This window comes from Lygodium microphyllum, unplaced genomic scaffold (genome assembly GCF_053477565.2).
Source record: "Lygodium microphyllum isolate KBCC unplaced genomic scaffold, Lygodium_microphyllum_v1.1.10 scaffold_31, whole genome shotgun sequence".
Taxonomy (NCBI): domain Eukaryota; kingdom Viridiplantae; phylum Streptophyta; class Polypodiopsida; order Schizaeales; family Lygodiaceae; genus Lygodium; species Lygodium microphyllum.
The window spans coordinates 19,926,544-19,949,111 of NW_028229514.1; the positions used below are offsets into that span (position 1 = coordinate 19,926,544).

The 22,568-nt window shown below is 40.1% G+C and overlaps 1 pseudogene; it reads left to right on the forward strand.

Moving 5' to 3' along the window:
• The first annotated feature begins 316 nt into the window (after positions 1-316).
• On the forward strand, positions 317-2,789 carry LOC148009396 (aldehyde oxidase GLOX pseudogene; annotated as a pseudogene).
• Positions 2,790-22,568: the final 19,779 nt, after the last annotated feature.

Consider the following 22,568-nt stretch of genomic DNA (forward strand, 5'->3'; position numbering starts at 1 on the left):
AACTTAATGCGCCTCTGAAGGTGACTAGTATTATAAGCATATCGGGATCCATTGCCGTTGAGTTTATATCATCAAATTCAATATCCGTCTGCGTCCGATTTGTTTTTCCAAACACTGCAGAAATTCTGATCACCTTGCGCCATCAGAGATGGCCGCAACGATGAACAATGCCCCTTGTTCACGTTTTCAGGACCTGGCAACCCAATCCCTTCTCTGTGTCCAGATAGCTGATCAACATCACCTTGCATTATAATAATAACTGTCCCATATTGGCATTCGCTCGCAGTATTCCTCAGATGCTCTCCCATGGCTTCCATCCTGTGTGCCGTCACATCCTGTGACTTGGACTACAACACTCACTGTTGAACACACAGGAAAAGCTTCGCTCTCCCCAAATGATAAATAGCCTCACCTTGCTGTGTTTCTTTGGTGTTTCCCTCACTTTACAGCCTTGCTTTAAAGAAGCATCTTGTTCACGTCACATTGGTTTGATTAGTAAAGATTGCACTTAGTTGACCCATTCCATTGTCCAGGCAAAAATTGGTCTGATTAGCAGTATTCTGAGCTCTACTTAACATCAAAATTGATGCCTTAAATCGCATGATTGAGCATAATGATCTCCATAGCCTAAAATTTGCTAGTTTTAGTCAGTGCAAGCACTACCGATTGAACGGATAGTAGGCTTGATGTCCTCACAGCTGGATACAAAACAAAGGTCTCATATGTTGCTGTCCAGCAAATCTGCACAGTACTACAGCTCCAGCATATGTGCCCAATAGAAGTAGCAATCCTTAGCAATCAAGCTCAACTCAAAAGCTTCATTTGATCAACCCAAGAAAATGGTGGTTATTTTGTTGCTATTCCTATGCGCTCTGAGGCCATTTGATGTGGCCACTGGTGCAGGTGGTTGGGAGGTTCTACTTAAAAATGCAGGCATTGCTGCCATGCATGCTGCAGTAACCCACTATGGCAATGTGGTGCTGTTGGACAGAACTGATATTGGCCCCTCCCAAATTGACCTGCCAGACGGGGAATGCCGCAATAGTGCAACTGACCTCAATCAAACTGTTGATTGCACAGCCCACTCGGTTCTCTTCGATCCAGGCAGCAACACTGTCCGGCCATTATTCATTCAGACAGACACATGGTGCTCTTCAGGCCAGTTCTTCCCTGATGGTACATTAGTCCAAACAGGAGGAGACTTTGATGGCCTCAATAAGGTTCGTACATTTGCCCCATGTGCTTCGGGTGGCAGTTGTGATTGGGTGGAGTCCTCAAGCCAATTCCTGCAGGATGGTAGATGGTATGCAACCAATCAATTACTCCCTGATGGCAGCCAAATTGTCGTAGGTGGCCGTGCGGTCTTCACCTATGAGTTCATTCCTTCAAAAGGTGACAAGGTCACACTGCCATTCCTTGAACAGACAAATGATGCACAATATGACAATCTCTACCCCTTTGTGCATCTCCTGCCAGATGGGAACCTATACATCTTTGCAAACAGAGACTCAATCATCTTGGATTATCAAACAAACACGGTCCTCAAGACATTCCCTACTATACCTGGTGAGCCCCGCAACTACCCATCCGCAGGCTCATCAGTCATGCTTCCTTTGCTTGCAGAAGATGGTTTCTCTACTGTGGATGTGCTGGTATGTGGGGGTGCTCAATATGGAGCTTTTCTTGATACATCAGCTTTTATGCTAGCATCAGACACATGTGGCCTGATTACTGTCACTTCTGACACACCTAAATGGACAATGTCAACAATGCCATACCCAAGAACCATGGGAGATATGGTAATGCTACCAACAGGAGATGTCCTCATCATCAATGGGGCGGAAAACGGATGCCAGGGATGGGGCAATGCAAAGAATGCAGTTCTAAATCCTGTGTTATATCAAACAAACTCTGGAAATTTTGTGGCCCAAACTGCATCCACCATCCCCAGGGTGTACCACTCCACTGCAAATCTACTGCCAGACGGTCGAATTCTGGTGGCAGGGAGCAATACACACCAGTACTACACATTGTCGGGGGAGTTTCCGACTGAGCTGCGGGTGGAGGCGTTCTCACCGGACTACTTGAGCTCTGCAAACGATGGGGTGAGGCCAAGTATAGTGTCAGCACCATCCAAGGTTGGATACAATCAGACATTTGAAGTGAAGGTGTCAATGGCAACTGATCCCACAGGATATGTGGGGATCAACATGCTGAGTTCTCCATTTACGACGCATTCGTACTCGCAGGGCCAGAGATTGTTGAGCTTAGCAGTGTCTCAACCTGCTGCAGCAGGTGATGGTGAGTACGGCATCGATGTGACAGCCCCTCCCTACTCAACGTTGGCTCCTTCTTCCTATTACATGTTATTTGCTGTCTATGATGGAGTGCCTGGGGCTGGAGTCTGGGTCCACATCTCTTGATACCTGCACAGCACTATATGGATATATGTATGGATAATTGGGCAGAAGCCTGCAAGGCACAGCTGCTTTTGCCAAGGAATAATCAAGCATGGTGACGAAGTTTTGTCTATAACGTGGATAATCCTTCTCTCTCTCTCTCTCTCTCTCTCTCTCTAGGTTCACGCGGGTCCATCCAAAACACGATGAATAGATACCCCGGAACATCTAGGGCACCCAATAAGGCGTGTGCATGTGTGTGTTATGAGAATCCGGGTCCGCTCGCACATACGATTAAGCCTTGAGTTTAATTCTTGCTTCCATATGATTATTTGAACAAGTATTTTATGTAACATGCAATATAGTGAATATGAATGATGTATTTGTGGACATGATCATACAATGAGCAGGATATGGCCAATGCAGTAAGATGGTCAATGGACATACATCATATAGTAGGATGGTTGGCATGGTATGTGGTCAATGGATGTACATCATATCCTAGGATGGGTGCCCTAGGCTATGCAGAAAATGAGTTTTGGGGAGTTTTTGAGGATGGAATGGTCAATGCCACTAGCATGATGGGCAAGCGCCTCCTAGAATAGAGTGGAATCCAAGAAAAGGAGGCATGGGGTCTATAATATACTATGGCTAGGTGGAGAAAACATATTTTTCTTGCATTTGGCTTTGTAACATTGGTGTTAGATCAATTTGATCATGTAGGAGAGAAGGCTCATCAAGCTCTCAACATTGTTAAGCTCTCATTGTTCTTCTTCACTCTTGCTTGGATGCTCTCATCAACTATGGAGAATTGCTTGATTTTGGAGTGTCTAATCTCGAACCTCACGCTTGCAATAAAAAGGAAAAGCATCTAAGTTGAAGTGATGGATACAAAAAACTCAAACTAGAAATATGTGTTCTCAAGACAATGTGACTATAGAAGAGGATCAACAAACACTTCTAAAAAGCCTCACAATATGTCTTTCAATATGGCATACATGAGATGTTGGAAAGTGGTTGGCTCATTGGTCACCACATGGGAAATCCCTATTTAGTGAAAAGGCCCTTTCAAAAATCACTTGCTCTTATTGGGATAAAGGCCAAGTTCCTACCCATGTACAATATCATCCATTAGTCAAATAGACATAGATAGATGCACCATTCTTTATTCATTGGATAGTGGAGAATAAGGAATGTTGTAGCTTTTGCATTCCTCCAAGGTTGCATATATCCTCTCACTCTCTTTCTTTGATTTACTACTACTTCTATTCCTTCGATTGGTCTCAAAGTCTCTCAACCTAAGCTTGTGGGATGGTACTCAAGAGGAGCTTTAGATTGAGGCATTGTTTAAGGTGCATGGGATATTTCTAGCAAGAGATGAGCTGCTATTGCCACACAAAGGTGAAGATTTGGACACAAGAGAAGGAGGAGTGATCTTAGAGCAAGAGGAGCTCATTTCTTGTGGGAATAGAAGCTTAATCTTCAAGAAGGAGCCCATTCTATCCATGTTGTTTGAGTAGAGATCATCTTATAGAAGTCATGCAAGAAAATGGTAGCTTGATGACCCTCCACTATTTCAAGCATGACTTTTATGTAGGACATTTGAATAAGGAATTCTAATGCTCAAATTTTAGGGCACAACAAGGACTATGTAATCACATAATTCCAAATTTTCATTTTGTAAGTATAATGGGATTGTTTTGACCGCATAACAAAAGTGTTTGGTTTGGGATAGCTACTCCAAGTTTGGATGTTAGCTTGATAGCCCTCCAATGTTCCAACCATAACTTATGTGTAATAGTGGAATAAGGAGTTGCAGTGCTCATACAATAGAATTGTTGAAGTAATTTATTGGTGTTATGGTTTGAAAGTGAGTATCTTGTCCATTGAATGGATGGGAGCTAGGCATTTTGCTATGATGAGTACTACAATGTTGCTTTTTTGCAATATAGGAAGGCAAATAATGATGACAAGAATTTACCAAATGATAAACAAAGGGAAGGGAAAATTTGAAGAAGTGACTACAATTACTCATGCTAGTGGTGATGGAAATGTTCTTTATGTGTCCCCTATTGAAGCTATAAGGAGAACTAGCGTTCCACGCACGCTTCGCGTGCAAATGGACTCTAGACCCCGAAGCGGCAAGTGAAGTTGCCGTGCGAACTTTGCTCAACAATCCATTTCTCATCTTTCTCTCTCCTCTTTTCCCTCCCTATTTCTAATTTTTTTCTTCAGACTCTCTCTCTCTCTCTCTCTCTCTCTCTCCCAATTCCCTATGTCTCATTCTCTCTCTCTCTCTGCACCTTCTATTTTAGTTTATTTTTCTCCTCTCACGATTCTTTCTCTCTCTTTATCTCCCCCCTCTCTCCTCTCTTTTCCTTCTCTCTCCCTCTCCTCTTTTCTTTTTTTTTCTCTCTCTCTTTAGTCTCTTTTTAAAAATTTTCTTATCTCTCTCTCTCTTTTAAATTTCATCTTTCCTCTCTATCATTCTCTCTCTCTCTCTGTTAATATTCTCTCTTCTTATTCTCTCTCTCTCTTCTCTCTTTTCATTCTTTTTCTCTCCTCTATTTTTCCTTTTCTCTCTCTCTTTAAATTTTATATTTCTTCTCTCTCCATGTTTCCTCTCTCTCTCTTTCCTTCTTCTTCTTTCACTTTCTTTCCCCCCCTCTGTCTCTCTTAAAGTATATAAATTTTATCTTTTTTCTATATATAATTCTCTCTCTTCTTGTCGTCTCCTCTTTCTCTCTCTCTCTCCTTTTATTCTCTTTCTCTTTATGTCCCCTTTTCTCCTCCTTCCCTTTCTCCTAATTTTCATTTTTTCTTCTCTTCATCACTCTCTTTTTGGAGAGAGAGAGAGAGAGAGAGAGAGAGAGAGAGAGAGAGAGCCTAGGCCCTACAATGAGAGAGAGAGTGAGGTGGAGGTGCTTTTAATTAAAAAGGAGGGGGGAGAGAAAATGAGAGATTACAAGTGAGAGAAAGGGAAGGGGAGGGTTAATTAAAAAAGGGAGGTTTAGAAAAGGTTATAAGTTCGGGAAGCCCTCTAGAGGTTTGGGGATTTTCAAACCGACAACCAAAATAATATAGTAGTAAATTTTATATTTTCTCTCAGTCTCTCTTAAAGTACGTAAATTTTATATTTTTCCTATATGTAATTCTCTCTCTTTATGTTCATATTCTCTCTCTCTCTCTCTCTCTCTCTCTCTCTCTCTCTGTGTCTGCCCCCTATTCTTCTCCTCTCCTTTCTCTTAATTTTCCTTTTTTTCTTCTCTCCCTCTCTCTTTTAAATTTCATCCTCTCTCTCTCTCTCTCTCTCTCTCTCTAAAAATATTTAAATTTAAAAAAATACTTTTCTCTTTCCTCTTTTCCCCCATCTCTCTTCCTCTTTTCCTATTTCTTCTTCTTTTCTTCTTTCTGTTTCTCTCTCTCTCTCTCTCTCTCTCTCTCTCCCCGCTTTTCTTCTCTCTCCCTCTCTTTTTTTCCATATTTTCTCTTATTTTCTCTCCTCATTCTCTCTTTAATTTTTTTCTTTTCTCTTTCTTTTAAATTTTATCTTTCCTCTTCATCTCTCTCTCTCAAGTCAAAAACTATATCAAAAAAGTTAATTTAAAAAAGACTATTCTCTTTTCTCTTTGTCTTCCTCTCTTCGTCTTTTTCTCTTTCTTCTTCTTTTTCTTTTTAATCCTTCTTTTTCTTCTTCTTCTTCTCAAAGTGTTTGAAAAAATATCTCCAAAAAATATTTAATTAAAAAAATTAAAAATTAAAAATTTTAATCTAATCGAGAGAGAGAAACTTTTGATTTAAAAATAAGTTTAATTTAATTAAAGGAGAGAGAGAGAGAGAGAGAGAGAGAGAGAGAGAACCTACACATGAGAGAGAGAGGGGGGGGACAGATTAGAAATTTAATTAAAAAGGGGAGAGGGAAAAGGAAAAGAGAGATTATAAGTGAGAGAGGGGACGGGGTTTTAATTTAAAATAGAGAGAGAGAGAGAGAGAGAGAGAGAGAGAGAGAGAGAGAGAGAGAGAGAGAGAGAGAGAGAGAGAGAGAGAGCCTAAGCCCTCCAGAGAGAGAGAGAGGGGGGGACTTTTAATTAAAAAGGGGAGGGGAAGAGAAAAGGAGATATTACACGTGAGAGAAAGGGGAGGGGAGGGGGTTTTAATTAAAAAAGGGAGGTTTGGAAAATGTTGTAAGTTCGGGAAGCCCTCTAGAGTTTCAAGACTTTCCAAACCTACAACCAAAATAATATAGTAGTAAATTTTATATTTTCCCTTAGTCTCTCTTAAGGTATGCAAATTTTATATTTTTTCTCTATATAATTCTCTCTTTTTGTTCATATTCTCTCTCTTCTTCTCCTCTTTCTCTCTACCCCCTTTTTTGCTCCTCTCCTTTCTCCTAATTTTTATTTTTTTCTTCTCTCCCTCTCTCTCTTTTCGATTTCATCTCTCTCTCTCCCCCTTTTTCTTAAAAAATATTTTTAAAAAAGACTTTTCTATTTCTTCTTTTCTCACATCTCTCTTCCTCTTTCTTCTTCTTCTTCTTCTTCTCTCTCTCTCTCTCTCTCTCTCTCTCTCTCTCTCTCTCTCTTTTCGATTTCATCTCTCTCCTAATTTTTATTTTTTTCTTCTCTCCCTCTCTCTCTTTTCGATTTCATCTCTCTCTCTCCCCCTTTTTCTTAAAAAATATTTTTAAAAAAGACTTTTCTATTTCTTCTTTTCTCACATCTCTCTTCCTCTTTCTTCTTCTTCTTCTCTCTCTCTCTCTCTCTCTCTCTCTCTCTCTCTCCCCCTTTTTCTTAAAAAATATTTTTAAAAAAGACTTTTCTATTTCTTCTTTTCCCCCATCTCTCTGTCTTTCTTCTTCTTCTTCTTCTTTCTCTTTCTCTCTCTCTCTCTGTGGTGCGCAGATCGGATGCTGTACGCTTGCGTAGTGAATGTCGGAAGGTCCCCAAGAACAATAGAACTCTACTTTTTGCACAAATTACAAGGTAAAAAGCATGAACAACAAGAGCAAGAGACCAATTAGGTGCAATCTCCCCCCATGCCTTGTGTGAGCACTCCACAAAGCATGTATTTTATGTATTATTCATCTTCAAGCTCAAATAATAGCCCAAATTACAAAATAGCAAGCTTTTAGCTTTTGAGTTTGCTTTAACACAAAAATAGGAATAAAGCTAATGGACGGTGCCCAAAGAGTCTGGCACGCCTAATACAATGTCCAAATAGAAATAACATAATCGTGCGCCCATGTGCATACAAAATAATAATAAATATCCGACGCCTTAATAAATAGGCGTGACAAAATATAGGCGCCATGCCTAAGGTATGCGCCCATCAAAATATAATCCATAAATTGAATACTCGCTATCCTCCAATTCTTTCCTCCGCCACTGCTGCTATCTCTACACATCAACTGAAGCATTCACAATTGTTAGTAAAATAATACAATTAAACCGACAAAAGTGAATACCTAGCAGTCTTCAACTACATAAATAAATCAACTGGTTAGAAATAAATCCTAACCTTAATTTATTACGAGTGCGCACTCTAAACTCATAAACGTTTATTAATTTAATATGCATTTTGCGGAATCACCCGCTATGGAATCACCCATGTACACACTAAATTAATGAAACGCCCGAAAAGGACAGGCATCCCCATCAACTTCTCGCACAAAGAATCCACTTTGTGTATGAACCCCGGTCATCAAAGTTTACGGAATCCACCGTAAAACCTCACGGAATCCATCGTGGCATGGAATCCACCGTGAAATATGCCTCCTGGCATCACTCACTCTCTCTCCCCCCTGCTTTTCTTCTCTTTTTCTCCTCTCTCCTCTCTTTTCCTTCTCTCTCCCTCTTCTCTTTTTTCCTTTTTATCTTCTTCTCTCTCTTCATTCTCTCTTTAATTTTTTTACTTTTCTCTTTCTTTTAAATGTTATCTTTTCTCTCTCTATAATTCTCTCTCTCTCTATGTTTAAATTCTCTCTCTTCTTTTTCTTCTTTTCTCTCTTCTTTTCTTCTCTCCCCACTTTTCTTCTATTTGTCTCTCTCTCCCTTTTTTTCTCCCCCCTCTTTTCCTTATTTCATTTCCTCTCTTCCTCTCTTAAATTTTATATATTCTCTCTCTATAGTTCTCTTTCTCTCTATTCCCCCCTCTCTCCCCTTCTTTCTATTTTGCTCTCTTTGTATCTTTCTCTCAGTTTCTCTCTCTCTCCCCCCCCCCTTTTTTTCTTTTTCTCTCTCTTTCTTTTTCAAGTTTTTTCTCTCATTCTCTTTTCTCTCTATATTCTCTCTCTCTCTCTCTCTCTCTCTCTCTCCCCCCTTATTTTTCTTTTTCTCTCTGAGGAAATGAGAGAGGGAGGAGGGAGAGAGAGAGAGAAAGAGAGGGAGAGGGAGAGGGAGGAAATGGAAGAGGGAGGGGGATGAAATGAGAGAATGAGAGGGAGAGAGAGTATATTCTTTCTCTTTTTTATTTATTTTTTGTATAATTTGTGTATAATGAGAGAGGGAGAGGAAATGAGAGAGAAGGAGAGGGAGAGGAAGAGGGAGAGATAGAAAGAGAGGGAAATTAAAGAGAGGGAGAGGGAGGAAATGGGAGAGGGAGGGGGAGGAAATGAGAGAGGGAGAGGGAGGAAGAGAGAGAAAGAGAGGGAGAGGGAGAGGGGGAGGAAATGGGAAAGGGAGAGAGGGAGGGAGAGAGAAAGAGAGGGGGAGGGAGAGGGAGAGGGAGAGGGAGGAAATGAGAGAGGGAGAGGGAGAGGGAGAGGGAGAGGGAGAGGGGGGGGAGACGAAAACATAATAGGGAAATGAGAGAGGGAGAGGGAGGGAGAAGAAATGAGAGAAGGAGAGGAAGAGAGCAAAAGGAAATGAGAGAGGGAGAGGAGAGAGAAAAAAAGAGAGAATGAGAGGAGAGAGAAAAAGAGATAAGATGTTACACATAATAGGAAAAGAGAGAAAGAGAGGGTGTGGGTGAGGGTGAGGCGAGGGAGTGAGAGGAAATGAGAGAGGGAGAGGAAGAGAGAAAAGGCAATGAGAGAGGGAGAGGAGAGAGAAAAAGAAATGAGAGAGAGAGGACAGAGAAAAAGAGAGAAAGATCATTAAACCTAATGAGAAAAGAGAGAAAGAGAGGGTCAGGGTGAGGGAGGGAGAGGAAATGAGAGAATGAGAGAAAGAAAGAAAGGGAAATGAGAGAGGGAGAGGAGAGAGAAAAAATGAAAGGTGGAGAGGAGAGAGAAAAAGAGAAAAAATCATTAAATCTAATAGAGAAATAGAGAAAGAGAGGGTCAGGGTGAGGGAGGGAGAGGAAATGAGAGAGGGAGAGAAAGAGCGAAAGGTAAATGAGAGAGGGAGAGGAGAGATAAAAAAATGAGAGAGAGAGAGAGGAGAGAGAAAAAGAGAGAAAAATCATTAAACCTAATAGGGAAAGAGAGACAGAGCGGGTCAGGGTGAGGGAGGGAGAGGAAATGAGAGAGGGAGAGAAAGAGATAAAGGGAGAAAGGGAAATGAGAGAGGGAGAGGAGAGAGAAAGAAATGAGAGAGAGAGAGAGGAGAGTGAAAAAGAGAAAAATCATTAAACCTAATAGGGAAAAAGAGAAAGAGAGGGTCAGGGTGAGGGAGGGAGAGGAAACGAGAGAGGGGGAGAAAGAGAGAAAGGCAAATGAGAGAGGGAGAGGAGAGAAAAAAATGAGAGGGAGAGGAGAGAGAAAAAGAGAAAAAAATCATTAAACCTAATAGAGAAAGAGAGAAAGAGAGAGTAAGGGTGAGAGAGGGAGAGGAAATGAGAGAGGGAGAAAGAGAGAAAGGGAAATGAGAGATGGAGAGGAGAGAGAAAAAGAAATATGAGAGAGAGAGGAGAGAGAAAAGAGAGAAAAATCATTAAACCTAATAGGGGAAGAGAGAAAGAGAGGGTCAGGGTGAGGGAGGGAGAGGAAATGAGAGAGGGAGAGAAAGAGAGAAAAGTAAATAGGACCTTACAATAAGCTTAGGATACTATGATAGTGTGTACTAAGAATGAGTCCACCTCACTAAGATTCACCTCACTAAGAATGAGTCCATGTACCTAGCACATACTATCATAATACCCTCTTAGCATCATCCCCATAGCCTCATAGTATCCTAGAATCAAGCTTCCACTTGTGTCAGCACAAGGGTACCATCGTATTTTACTCTCCTGCTCTTTACATTTGTGTATGCATCTAGGTACAAAGGGTACAAATACATTATCCTAGAGACTACATTATACAAGCTTCCACTTGTGTTGGCACAAGGGTACCATCATATTTCACCCTCCCCCTCTCTATATTTGTGTATGCATATACGTACAAAGGGTACAAATAAAAATAGACAGAAGAGAAGCCAAATAGACAAATGTAACAATATGTGGGTATAATAGTCAGTGTTACAACTTTTCTTCTTCTTTACTACCCATATTTGCTATTGTACCCAAGTATTATGAAGGTAGATAGATAGATAGAAAAATAGATAGATAGATAGATAAATAGATAGATAGGTAGATAGATAGATCAATAGATAGATGGATAGATAGATAAAGAGATAGATAGAGACATAGAAACATAGTTACATAGATAGATAGATAGATATTATTTATCTATCTAGCAAATTGTAGGTATAATATGTGTGTACCCACATATTATACCTACAATTTCTCTTGTACCCATATACCGTACCCATAGGTGCTATTGTACCCACATAGTGTACTCTTTTTGTGGGTACAATATCTAGTACCTTCTACCTAATACATAATATCATGGTATCCTAATATTTATTATCTATTCAATATTATCATGCTAGCGAAGTATCTATTACATACTATCATAGTACCCTATTATTTAGCACCTAGTACCTAATACATAGTATCGTAGAACCCTAAATCTACTATCCACTATTGAGTACCTTTTAGTACTGAAGTATTTGATACTTAGCACATAGTATGCTAGTACCCTAGTATCAATTACCAAGTATCTGGTCCTAGCACATAGTATCATAGTATCCTAGTACCCTAGTATCGATTACCAAGTGTTTACACTAGTATCATAATACCCTAGTATCTAGTCGTAAGTACCTAGCACATAGTATCATAGTACCCTATTATCTAGTCGCAATTACCTATTACTTAGCACAAAGCACTTAGTACCCTAGCACCTATTACCTAGTAGCAAAGTACCCTAGTAGCTAGTACTTAGTGCCCTATATCTAGCACACACTCTCATAGTAGCCTTGTCTTTAGTACCTAGTGCCTAGTACCTAGAACATGGTGTGATATTACCCTAGTCTCTAGGAACTAGTACCATAGAACCTCACATCTAGTGCATAATGCTTAAGGTACCCTAGCACCTGCTACATAGTATCATAGTACTGGGTACTTGGCACTATGATACTAGAGTACTAGGTGCTAGATACTAAGATGCTATGATATTATGTGCTAGGTACTAAGTACTAGGTACTAAATACTAGTGTTCTATGATACTATATGCTAGGTACTAGGTACTAGATACTAGGGTACTATGATATTGTTGTAGTCGTAGTCGTAGTCATAGCCATGGTCGTGGTCGTGGTCGTGGTCGTAGTCGTAGCTGTGGTCGTAGTTGTAGTCATGGTCGTAGTCGTGGTCGTGGTCATGGTCGTGGTCGTGGTCGTAGTTGTAGTCATGGTCGTAGAAAAAGAGAGAGATGGAAGGAGAGGATAACAATCTAAGAAAAAAAAAGAATGATAACAAAAAAAAATCGTTTGTTGTAATGTAGACAAAATGGAAAATGATGAAGATCTTGTTGTTCAAGATCGCGAGGTGTATCTTAATCAGCGTGTCTCGGTCTTCGGTCTTAGGGCGCTCTGCTAGATCTACTTCAGCACGATCGGATGTTTGAGCTTCGAACAGACGAGCTCGACACTCCAGACTTGGGCCATAGGGAGGGAGTGCTTCGGGGTCAGGGGGATGCTGCAGAGATACGAATGCAATGAGTCCCCTAATCGACACGGGATACAGATGTGACTCCTCGCTCTCGTGGCCCTTCCAGGGAGCGTGGCTCAGGCTCAGGTGAATGCTGTGGAGGCACAGATGCGGTGTCTCTGTCTCGTCGTTCAGCTGGAGTTGCATCACCTCAGGGATTTGTCACACTTGTGGGGATGTCTACTCCAGTTACTCCGGCTTTTGCTCAGTCATCAGCACAGGTGGCACCTCTAAGGGTCCCACTCCGAGAGATATTACCCCGGTTGGTACACCGAATGCACAGGGGTCTCCTGGATATGCCCAGGAGCGCGGATGCAGATGGAAGAGGACCCATCTTAGGCAGACTCCAAGGTGATATGGATATCTAGTCGATGATAGGTCAGGAGCCATCATCATGAATGATGAGGGGAGGAGGGTGATGGCTCATAGCATGAGAGAGTTGTGCCAACAAGTTTTTCGGCACAATGTCTTAGATCATTGAAAGAACATACCGGAGAGGAGAAATGACTATATAGTAGCATCCTTGCATGAGGAGTTTTCGGTTTCATCCTCAGTAGATAGATTTTCTACGGGCTGGATGATGGATTGCATGCGTGCATATATGTCACACAGACGATGGATGCACGCAAGGCAATCAAGAGTGGGGCTGCAAAGCCCGAGTGGTTAGATGCAGACGACTGGCGCTGACTGAGGGAGGAGGCTACAGATTCTCCAGGATGTTGGAGTCAGCAGCGCGGGGCGGCGAGGGCACGACTCGAGGCCGGAGTGGTCCATCATCTTGGGAGTGGCGGCCACAAGACATATTTGGAGGACTTTGTAAGTTTTTCTTTTGTTTTGCTTGTTTATTTTTTTGCAATATCCTTTGTACTGACAATCATGTTTCTAATAGTTAGCATTTTTTTTTCTTTGCAGCACTCCATTACAAATTGCGATCCCCGACCGGCCTTGAGACTCGATATGCAGAGAGGCACGGTCTCACTTCATTGATCAACCGATTATATACACGCGGCGGCCCTGTAAGTCACTCATCTTTCTTGCCCGTAGTTACCATGTTTAATTAGAATGCATTATTGTATGATGGATTGATGTGTTGTTTCTTTTTTTACAGAGTCCGTTCGATGCTCCTTTGCAGCGGGACAAGCTTTCGGAGGGCGAGGATATGTAGCTCGCCCTTGGATCCCTGGAGCTCACACACCTTTATTTTTGGTTCGCCTGATCTATGTAGACATTTTCTATGTATTAGTGATGTCAAGATTGTACCAATCGCTTATTATGCGATCATGTATTTATTTCATGTATCAGTGTTATGATTTCAGTATAAGTTGTTTTTGTTTGCAAGCGCATTGTACACAGTGTAGAAACTATTTTGTATGGCTCTAATAAAGCACACAGTGCTATATGTGGCAGGGCAGCTTGCTGCCTTGTCACAATTTTTTTTTTCCTGTTACCATCACTATTAGCATCGCAAATTTTACTGCTCGCGTCGTTATTGGCGTCATTATTTTCATCGCAAACCGTTGCTATCAACGCCGGTATTGGCGTCGGTATCAGTGTCGCATTTATCGACGTTGATAGCGACGCTGATACCAACTGTTCTATGGTGTCGCAATAACGACGCTTTTTGCGATGACGGGGGCAAATTTTTTTATTTGCATTTTCATCGCTTTCAACGTCGGTATAAGGCCTATATCTTGTAGTGAAAAAAGAAGAGATTACACATGAGAGAAATTGGGAGGGGAGGGGGTTTTGATTAAAAAAGGGAGGTTTGGAAAAGATTGTAGGTTTGGGAAGCCCTTTGGAACCTACAACCAAAATAATATAGTAGTAAGATGGAGAGTGCAAAAAGATAGAGAGACAAAGATATAAACAAAATACACTATTTTTTTAGTGCCTCCAATAGCTCTTTTGTAAACGTCACCTTATTATCTTATCACTCAAAGAATATAGAATGATTGTACATATATATAGTTAGGGTTTGTGAGTAAGATGGGCATCATAACACTTTGGTCTTTACCCTAACAACCTTCACTTAAAGGCCTATATGTCTTTAAGGGAGACAAAAGAATGAGAGAATATCTTAAGTAAATAAATTTACCCTCACCCAAGCCCATCAACTCCTTACAATGTGCAAAATTTTTTAAGGATAAACTTAGTGAGAAAGTCTATAGAGTTCTCATCAGTATGATTTTTGTCTCGACCCAACTTGCTTATCCTTAAGCACATGATAAATAAGTGATATCCCACTTTTATGTGCTTGGTTCTTACATGAAACATGGGAACCTTTGCCAACATGATGGTACTGTAACTATCATTGTGTAACAATTGTATGTCTTCACCGAGGCCCAAGTCTCCCACTAGATGAGTAAGCCATATGGCTTCTCTATATGTCTATGTAGTTGCAATATACTCAATTTCAATGGGGTAGATAATGCCACATATTCATATAACTGATACATTCATGAGATTGTACCACTATATAAAATATAAACATATCTTGCAGTTGACTTTTTGTTATTAACATTCCCACGTAGATTTGTATTTGTGTATCCACATTAGGATCAAAAATACTTCAAAAAATGCACTTGTAAGAAAATGATTAAGTTGCTAATTAGTTGAGATTTTGGAAGAATGAAACTACCAAATTTGGTTGCTTAGATGTGATTAATGAGAGAATATTTGGTTCATTGAAGGGATCAGCTATTAATTGCCCTCATCTTTTAATTTATATTAGGGTCATATTTTCAATCTTTTTTGTCTTGAAACTTGGGGGATTTTGTATTTTTGAGATATATGCACCAAATTTGTGATCGTTCCCTATTGCGTCTTCTTTTCACATACCATTCTCTTCTTTGTGCTCTCTTTCTTATCATTGTGAGATTCATTTGTGGTTGATTTGCTAAAATGTTTAGCAATACCTCTTCAAGTAATACAGATGCAAGTACATGTAAGTACACACTTACCATTTAACTAGATCTGATTTATACATATTGAATAAGTATATATCAACGAGTACTAATGGATGAGATAGAGGCTGACAAATTGTAAATACAAGGAAAGAAGCATATAGATTTGTGGATGGATGGAAATATTTATCCCAAGAACTCTTCTACATGTTAACATCCTCCGTTTTTTTATATTCATGACTATGTAAGATATGTGGAAGGTTATAACGGGATGCATGGCTATTGTACAAGGTTATAATTTGAATCTTGCACATATATGGCTCAAATGTGCAAAATGAGAAAAACATTATTAATTGCACAAACAAGTATTTTTGAGCTAATAGATAAGATTAACATATTAGAAAATGCTAATAAGTCATTATTACAAGACAAGCTAATACGCTTGAAGGAAACTCCAATAGGATTTAGAGAGAGGAAGAGACCATTAAAAAATATAACTAGCTTGTGTGTGTGAGTAAAGAAAATAAGACTAAATCTTGCAAAGAAATGTGTCCCTAACATATCGAGTATTAATATCCAAGAGAGTGAGGAGAGAATCAATCTTTTAAAAGAGACCATGAATAAGAAATATACTTTGAGAATGCTTAAGTCACCTTAGAATGTGGATTTGAGAGACTGAACTCTCAAGTAATTGGTAAAGGACTTAAAGGACACAGTAAAACCAAATAAAATTATAGAGAAATGTGGTATTGTGGGTATTAGTCAAAAAGGTTAGCGTGCTATATCTAGATTATGGTTTAAAAACCTTAAATGTAGAATAAGTGCATTTAGGTTGCCTCGAGCCCTTACAGTATCAGTTATAAGGACTGCTATGAATCATAAGATTCCACATGTTTTTGGGGAATACATTTATATTGAAGGGTCTATGCCATATGAAAAGAGTGCATATTGCAATGGTCAACATATATAGACTCACAATAGAGGAATCACGGTATTTTGAAGTTTGTCTTGAAGTTAGATGAAGCATAGATTTAAAAAGGACAGAAAATGGAAAGAGTCAGCATTTGCATCATGACATTAGAGGAGATTTGGACTCAAGTTTGGGCCTTTTAGTTTTAGAGAGAGAAAGCCTCTCAACCAATAGGAGGAGAGTTCCCGTTATGGTAAAATAGGGTTTCTCCAATTTTGAAGACTTTAATCTTGTTCTTATAGAATTTTGAAAAGAAGCATTTTTAGGTATATTTGGAGCATAAATTCATGGAGGCACAAGAATAAGAGGTGATGCCACAATTAAAGACAGTAGATGGAGATATCTCTTGTCAATTCGGCATAACCTTGTAGTATCTTGGTCTTTTTTTTGAAATTCTTAAATAATATACCCAAACATTTTCCCTTCAGTGTAGTATTCCTCTTCTTTTTCCAAAAAACTCAAATAGTTTAGCAAAGTGGGTGTTATCCCTTCATTTTTGCACAATATTTTCTATTCTATTCCCTCTTTTCACTCAACATCTTCTTCTGCTTCATCTTCTATGTCAATGGAAGCCTCACGTCCTCGACATCCCTCCTCTTCTATCAGAGCAATCACAATCTACAACAATTTTTTATCTTGACAATAGTAGGTGGATTCCTACTACCATGTTTATTGGTAGTTGGGTTATGTTACAAACAAGGAAGAGAAGACGACATGGAAATGAATTCATTGACACCTACAAGGGTCAAGTCAAGGATTTCAAGGTCAAAGGATCGGGGAAAAAAATCAATGAGGTGCTTATACAACATGTGTATATGCACTCAAAATTGCATTTGCAAAACTGGCCTATTGATGTGCCACACCATAGACCAAACTGCAAGTTTAAAAAATTTCAATAGGATTGAAACTGAGTTTTTATATTTCAGGTTTCTACTGAAGTCTATTTAGGGTTCTAGATATATATCCATCAAACCTTGAAGGCTGGCAACCTATCAAAAGGATACTTGGAATCTTTTATGCCATTTAGGGCTCTATTGGCGAGCAATTGTACAAAGCAATCTCTAATAGGTCATTGGCCAAGAATAGGGTTTTTTTAAAATGATAAATTTTACAATGCACCATTAAGCATAATAGGATTTGGCTCAACCCTCTTCCACTCCTAGCATTGGATGCAACCTATCAAAAGGATACTTGGAATCTTTGATGCCATTTAGGGCTCTATTGGTGAGCAATTGTACAAAGCAACCTCTAATAGGTCATTGGCCAAGAATAGGTTTTTTTTGTAAATGATAAATTTTACAATGCACCATTAAGCATAATAGGATTTGGCTCAACCCTCTTCCACTCCTAGCATTGGATAGTGCAAAGTGGCCAACCCCGGAAGTGGAAACATGTGAATCTTATAAATTAAAGATTTATGCAAAGATTCAAAGACATCTATGGCCTAATATAGCTAGCAGACAGGTAAAGATCACAATCTTCATGCCATTACATGTTTTTGTGGATTTTTTTATGATGAGGAAGTTCGAAAAACAACATCAATGTTCATATGCAAATCGGAGAAATGTATGGACTTCCTGGGCCAGAGCTAGGATATAAAAGAAGTGTGTGGGATTGTGTCCAAAGTGGAATGAAAATCTATGGTTTACAAATATATGATTGCATCACAAAATTTTATTATGACTTTATATTACATGTGATGGCATTATGTGAATGGAAAGATCATGGCAATTGATCAAGACTTACAAGATGATGCTAATAATCTTGTGATGATGTTGGAGGTTTGGTTAGAGGATGAGCTCTTAACGATGCTCAGCATAAGGCCAAATGTCTCGTTAGGTCAAGTGTAAATGGATCTAATGAATGAGGGCCTAAATATCCATGTTGCTTATTTGTTCAAGTGCAATGGTTACAAGATAAATAGGGGATGATTACTTGACTAGGGAGATTCGATCGAAACCTTCATTGCGCAGCATTCGTCGCGCCGCATCACATGTGGTATTGAGAGATTTTGATAAGAAGCAGAGTTGGTTAGATTTTCAACAATCTTTGCTCTAAACAGAAGAAGATCATCATCTATATAAGTTGCTAAGTGCTCACCCTACATAAAATCGTAGGAATGAGACTAAGTATAAAATTGTTAAGGCTATGCATGGGGTTAAATTAACAAAAAGTAAACTTATATTGCCTGTTTGTTGCCCAAGTAGATATTTCGGGAGCGATTTTACATTGTAGAAAACTCTCCATCCGCAGCTATGGCTGTCACCCTACTCCAGCACTCTTAAATAATAATTCTTGTGTGGTCCAATATTTCATGGACTTGAACCACTACCCCGAAGCCCTTTACTAGCTTTTCCAAAGAATTGTTTTCGTAAAGGAAAACAGAGTTAGTGTTTTTCTTCCTCCCCCTCTCCCTCTCCCTCTCCCTCTCATGGAATTTACTATTTCACATTGTCATGGTATCCTTGCATTGAGTTGGCTAGAAAGCATCCCCATGTGGGAATATCATAAACAATTAGGCTCTAATGTGATCTACAAGGAAAGGAGGACAATAAAGTTTGGTAATAAAAGAAAGATTTGAGATAACTTAAAAGAAACATACCAGAAAGGTCTTACCTTTCATGGTATGCCATAACCAAATGTTGTACAAGATCCGAATTGTAATCTCGGTACCACAGGCACATGTCCAGATACAATGTTCTCTCCTCGGTCGAAACTGTTGATAGGAGAGAATCTATGAAAAAAACCTTCTCTTGAACATCAGAGGAAAGATTTATTAGAATTAAGTTGCAAAGCAAATAAATAAGATTTAGGCCATATGCATACGAGAAAAACATGCAAAATTTTTAGAGTTTTATGATACCTTAAGACTCTGATAATGACACAATCATTGACCTCATTTTGAAGGTCTGAGAGGACTCAAATATCCTCCTCGCTAAAGTGGATGGCACCGAGTTGCTGTTGGTGGACTTCTTAGAGGTAGTGCAACATCAAATCATGGACTCATCATCTCAAGTGCCTCATGATTGTCCTCGTGCATGCTAACATGCCTTTCTCTTTTCTGCATGGTCTCTCTCTCAGGCCTTTGTCTCTCCATGGCCTCTGTCTCACGAGCCTCCCTTTCTTCTTGGGAAACCTTCTAGGCATTTAGTCTCATGTTGTAGGAATACAAGGGTGTGACATTAGTCACCCTCACCTCCTTGCTCTTTTTGAGGGGATAGATCTCTAAATTTCCCTTCATCTTCTTATCTATAATGCCTTGTGGGACTAGCAACTCGTCATATCTGAACTTGAGTAACCTTAGGGATGTGAAGTCCCTAGGAATCACTGTCACCCTATGGGCATGAGCTGCCAAAATGTAGGATTTCTAAAAAACTCCACCATGAAGTCCTTGGCAACTTCATGCAAGCAATCCAGTGTTGAGGCATTGGAGGTATGCCAACAGAAGTCCAGGTTTGTTTGTTTTGCATATATCTTTAACAATCCTGGTAAATGGCATATCCGCTAAACTGTAGGCTTGTGGGAGTTTATGATCCTCCTTAGCTCCTTAAGCACTAAAGCATGTTGTTGGTACCACTTATGATGAGCTCTAGTGTGCAAGGGGGTCATCCTCTTCTCGGAACCAGATCCTAGCTCTGAGCTTGGGCCAAGGGACGATGCATCATCCTGCACATTCTTCTTGGAGGATGCTCCTTGTTGTGCAATGTGTGGGTCTCTGGATGATACTACTCTCATGCTCTGCTTTCTTCTAGCCATGTCTACGAAAGAGCACAAACATAGTATTAGAACTCCCAATGAGGAAAGAGCAAAAAAATAGAGAAATGGGATAAAATAGACCAAACCCGCACAACACGAGAGAGCGGGGTCCCAAAATGAGGAGCCACCCCCTCACGTTGTGCTGTAGGGCAGGGGGAACTGCAAAACGCGAGGGGTAGGGGGGTCCCAAAATTAGGAGACTCAGACCATAGAAATCGAGAGGGGGGCTACTAATATTGGGACCCCCCGCCCTCACATTGTGCGGTCTCGGGAAACCGCACAACACGAGGGGGGTCCCAAAATTAGGAGCCCCCCCTCACAGTGTGCAAGGTTGGAGGAAACCACACAACACAAGGGCGGGGGCCACAACCCCCACCCTTGCATTGTGTAGCTCTCAGCCGATGAGGGAAACCACACAACACAAGGGTGGGGTCACAACATAGGAGGTCTCCCCCTCACATTGTGTGGCTCCTAACGGGGTGGGGGAGGACCACACAATGCGAGGGCGGTGTCAGAGGGGTTTTTGTTGAAAGGTCGTATCCACCGAGGATCAGAGATAGAAGGAAGTAGAGATAGGAGATGGAAGATAAGACAAATAATAGACAAGAGGTAAACATGACAAAGACAAACCAAAATGAATTGAATCAATATGTATTGACAAAACCTAAAATCCTCTATCTGGCACTACTCAGAAGCAATCTCCAGGCATTAGATCTCCTAGAGCTCCTTCGTAGACCAAAAACATGTATCCAAATAATAGCTTACTCTCTACTACTCGGGACCAAAATCTGATGGCTCCGTTGGCTCCAAAAGGGGGGTAAAACTTTAGGACACTTGATCAGGGATCTCCTAGTTCACTCCTTCTTCTTCTTCTAGTTCAAAGTGCAGTTTTCAGCCTATCAATAGCGATCGGGACTGCGCATGATTTCGCCAATTTTTCTTTTTTATGAAAAATCCCCGAACTGGCTAAAAAATTAACTTGCTTTTTGCATGCCATCCTAATCTAGAAGCTTTTCTAACTTTTTTAGATTTTTACAAAAAATAATATCAAAAATAGGCTTAAATTGTCTAAAATCTAGTATTTTTGGACCATTCATGCCACTCACACTAGTACTAATGACTCAGATCACATTGACTCTTTTGATCAATAAGAAAGTCAAATGATGATGCATTCCAGAGCATTTCACATTGTGTCTGCATAGTGGCATGACATCCATCCCCTCCGAATCTACACATCCTCTAGTATGTGCCAAAATCCTAGTTGTCATCAGATTCTGAGTCCTTCTCATCCTCTGTAACCATATCCTTTGCTTCTTCATCTTCCATATTGTCCTTGGCTACCCCCTATATCATGGCTACTATTTTCTTCCAATTATGGCATCTCATAGGCATTAGATTCTTGCCTCTTGAATAATTTGATTCTTTTCCTTGCTACTAACGGAAGTTTTATGGCTATCCCATCTAGCTCATTTAATGCATAAGTAGCATTATCAAACACCTTTCTTACCACATAGGGTCCAAACCATCTTTTGGAAACTTTGCGCATGGCACTATGATGGTCGTCTAAATTGCTATCATAAACCAATATCCAATCCCCATCTTGTATGATTCTTGGTCTTAGTCTATGTCTTTTGTCAAACCATTTCTTGTTCTGTATTCTTGCTGCCCTTAATTTTGCAACTACTGCCTCTATGTCTTCTGACTTTCTTTCCAACTGTCTAATGTGCAAGGCCAACAACTCCTCTCGATTTAGCTCCTCTTCCCAAAGTAGCACACTCCATGTGACTGTCATCTCTTCTATCGGCATAATAGGTTTTTGACCATACATCAATTTTGCAAGCATATATATTGTAACAGCACTATGAGTTGTTCTATCATCCCACAAGGCGTAATGGAGAAATTGTGGCCACTCTTTTACCTTCTCTCCACATGCTTTTGCCAATGCCTTCACAATAGGTGGATGACCTCTTTCACTTTTTTCATTTCCTTTAGGGTTATAGGCTAAAGTTAAAGCAAGCTTTATCCCCAACCGTGCAAAGAAATCATGAGCTTCATCTGCATCCAGCTCACCCCTATTTGCAGTAATTTTTCCCACACAACCATATCGACAAAAGATCTCTTCTAAGAGAAAAGTACACATGGTATTTGTTGTCTTAGTACGTAGAGCTCTTCCTTCCACTTAATTAGTCAAGTCTTCATGGGCAAGGACAAGATATCTCATTTTCCAAAGACTTGTAGGCATCATGACCAAATCCACCACCCACTTAAATTGAAGAGACAGTGGATATGTGGGTTGCAATCCATCCCGATGTCTCAGAGATGAATACATTTGACATGTCGTACATGTTTCCACAAAGTGAGCAACATCCTTATACATACCCTGCCACCAATATCTTTCTTTGATCTTTGCAAAAGTACCCCAAACACCTCTATGACTAGCCCACCAGCTTTCATGAAATTCTTGCATAACATTTACTTGTGATGCTCTATCACCCAACACTCGCAATGGCATACCCTATTTCTTTTTAGCATGTTTCCATAAGTATCCATCTTTTAAGAAAAACCCATAGGCTTTCC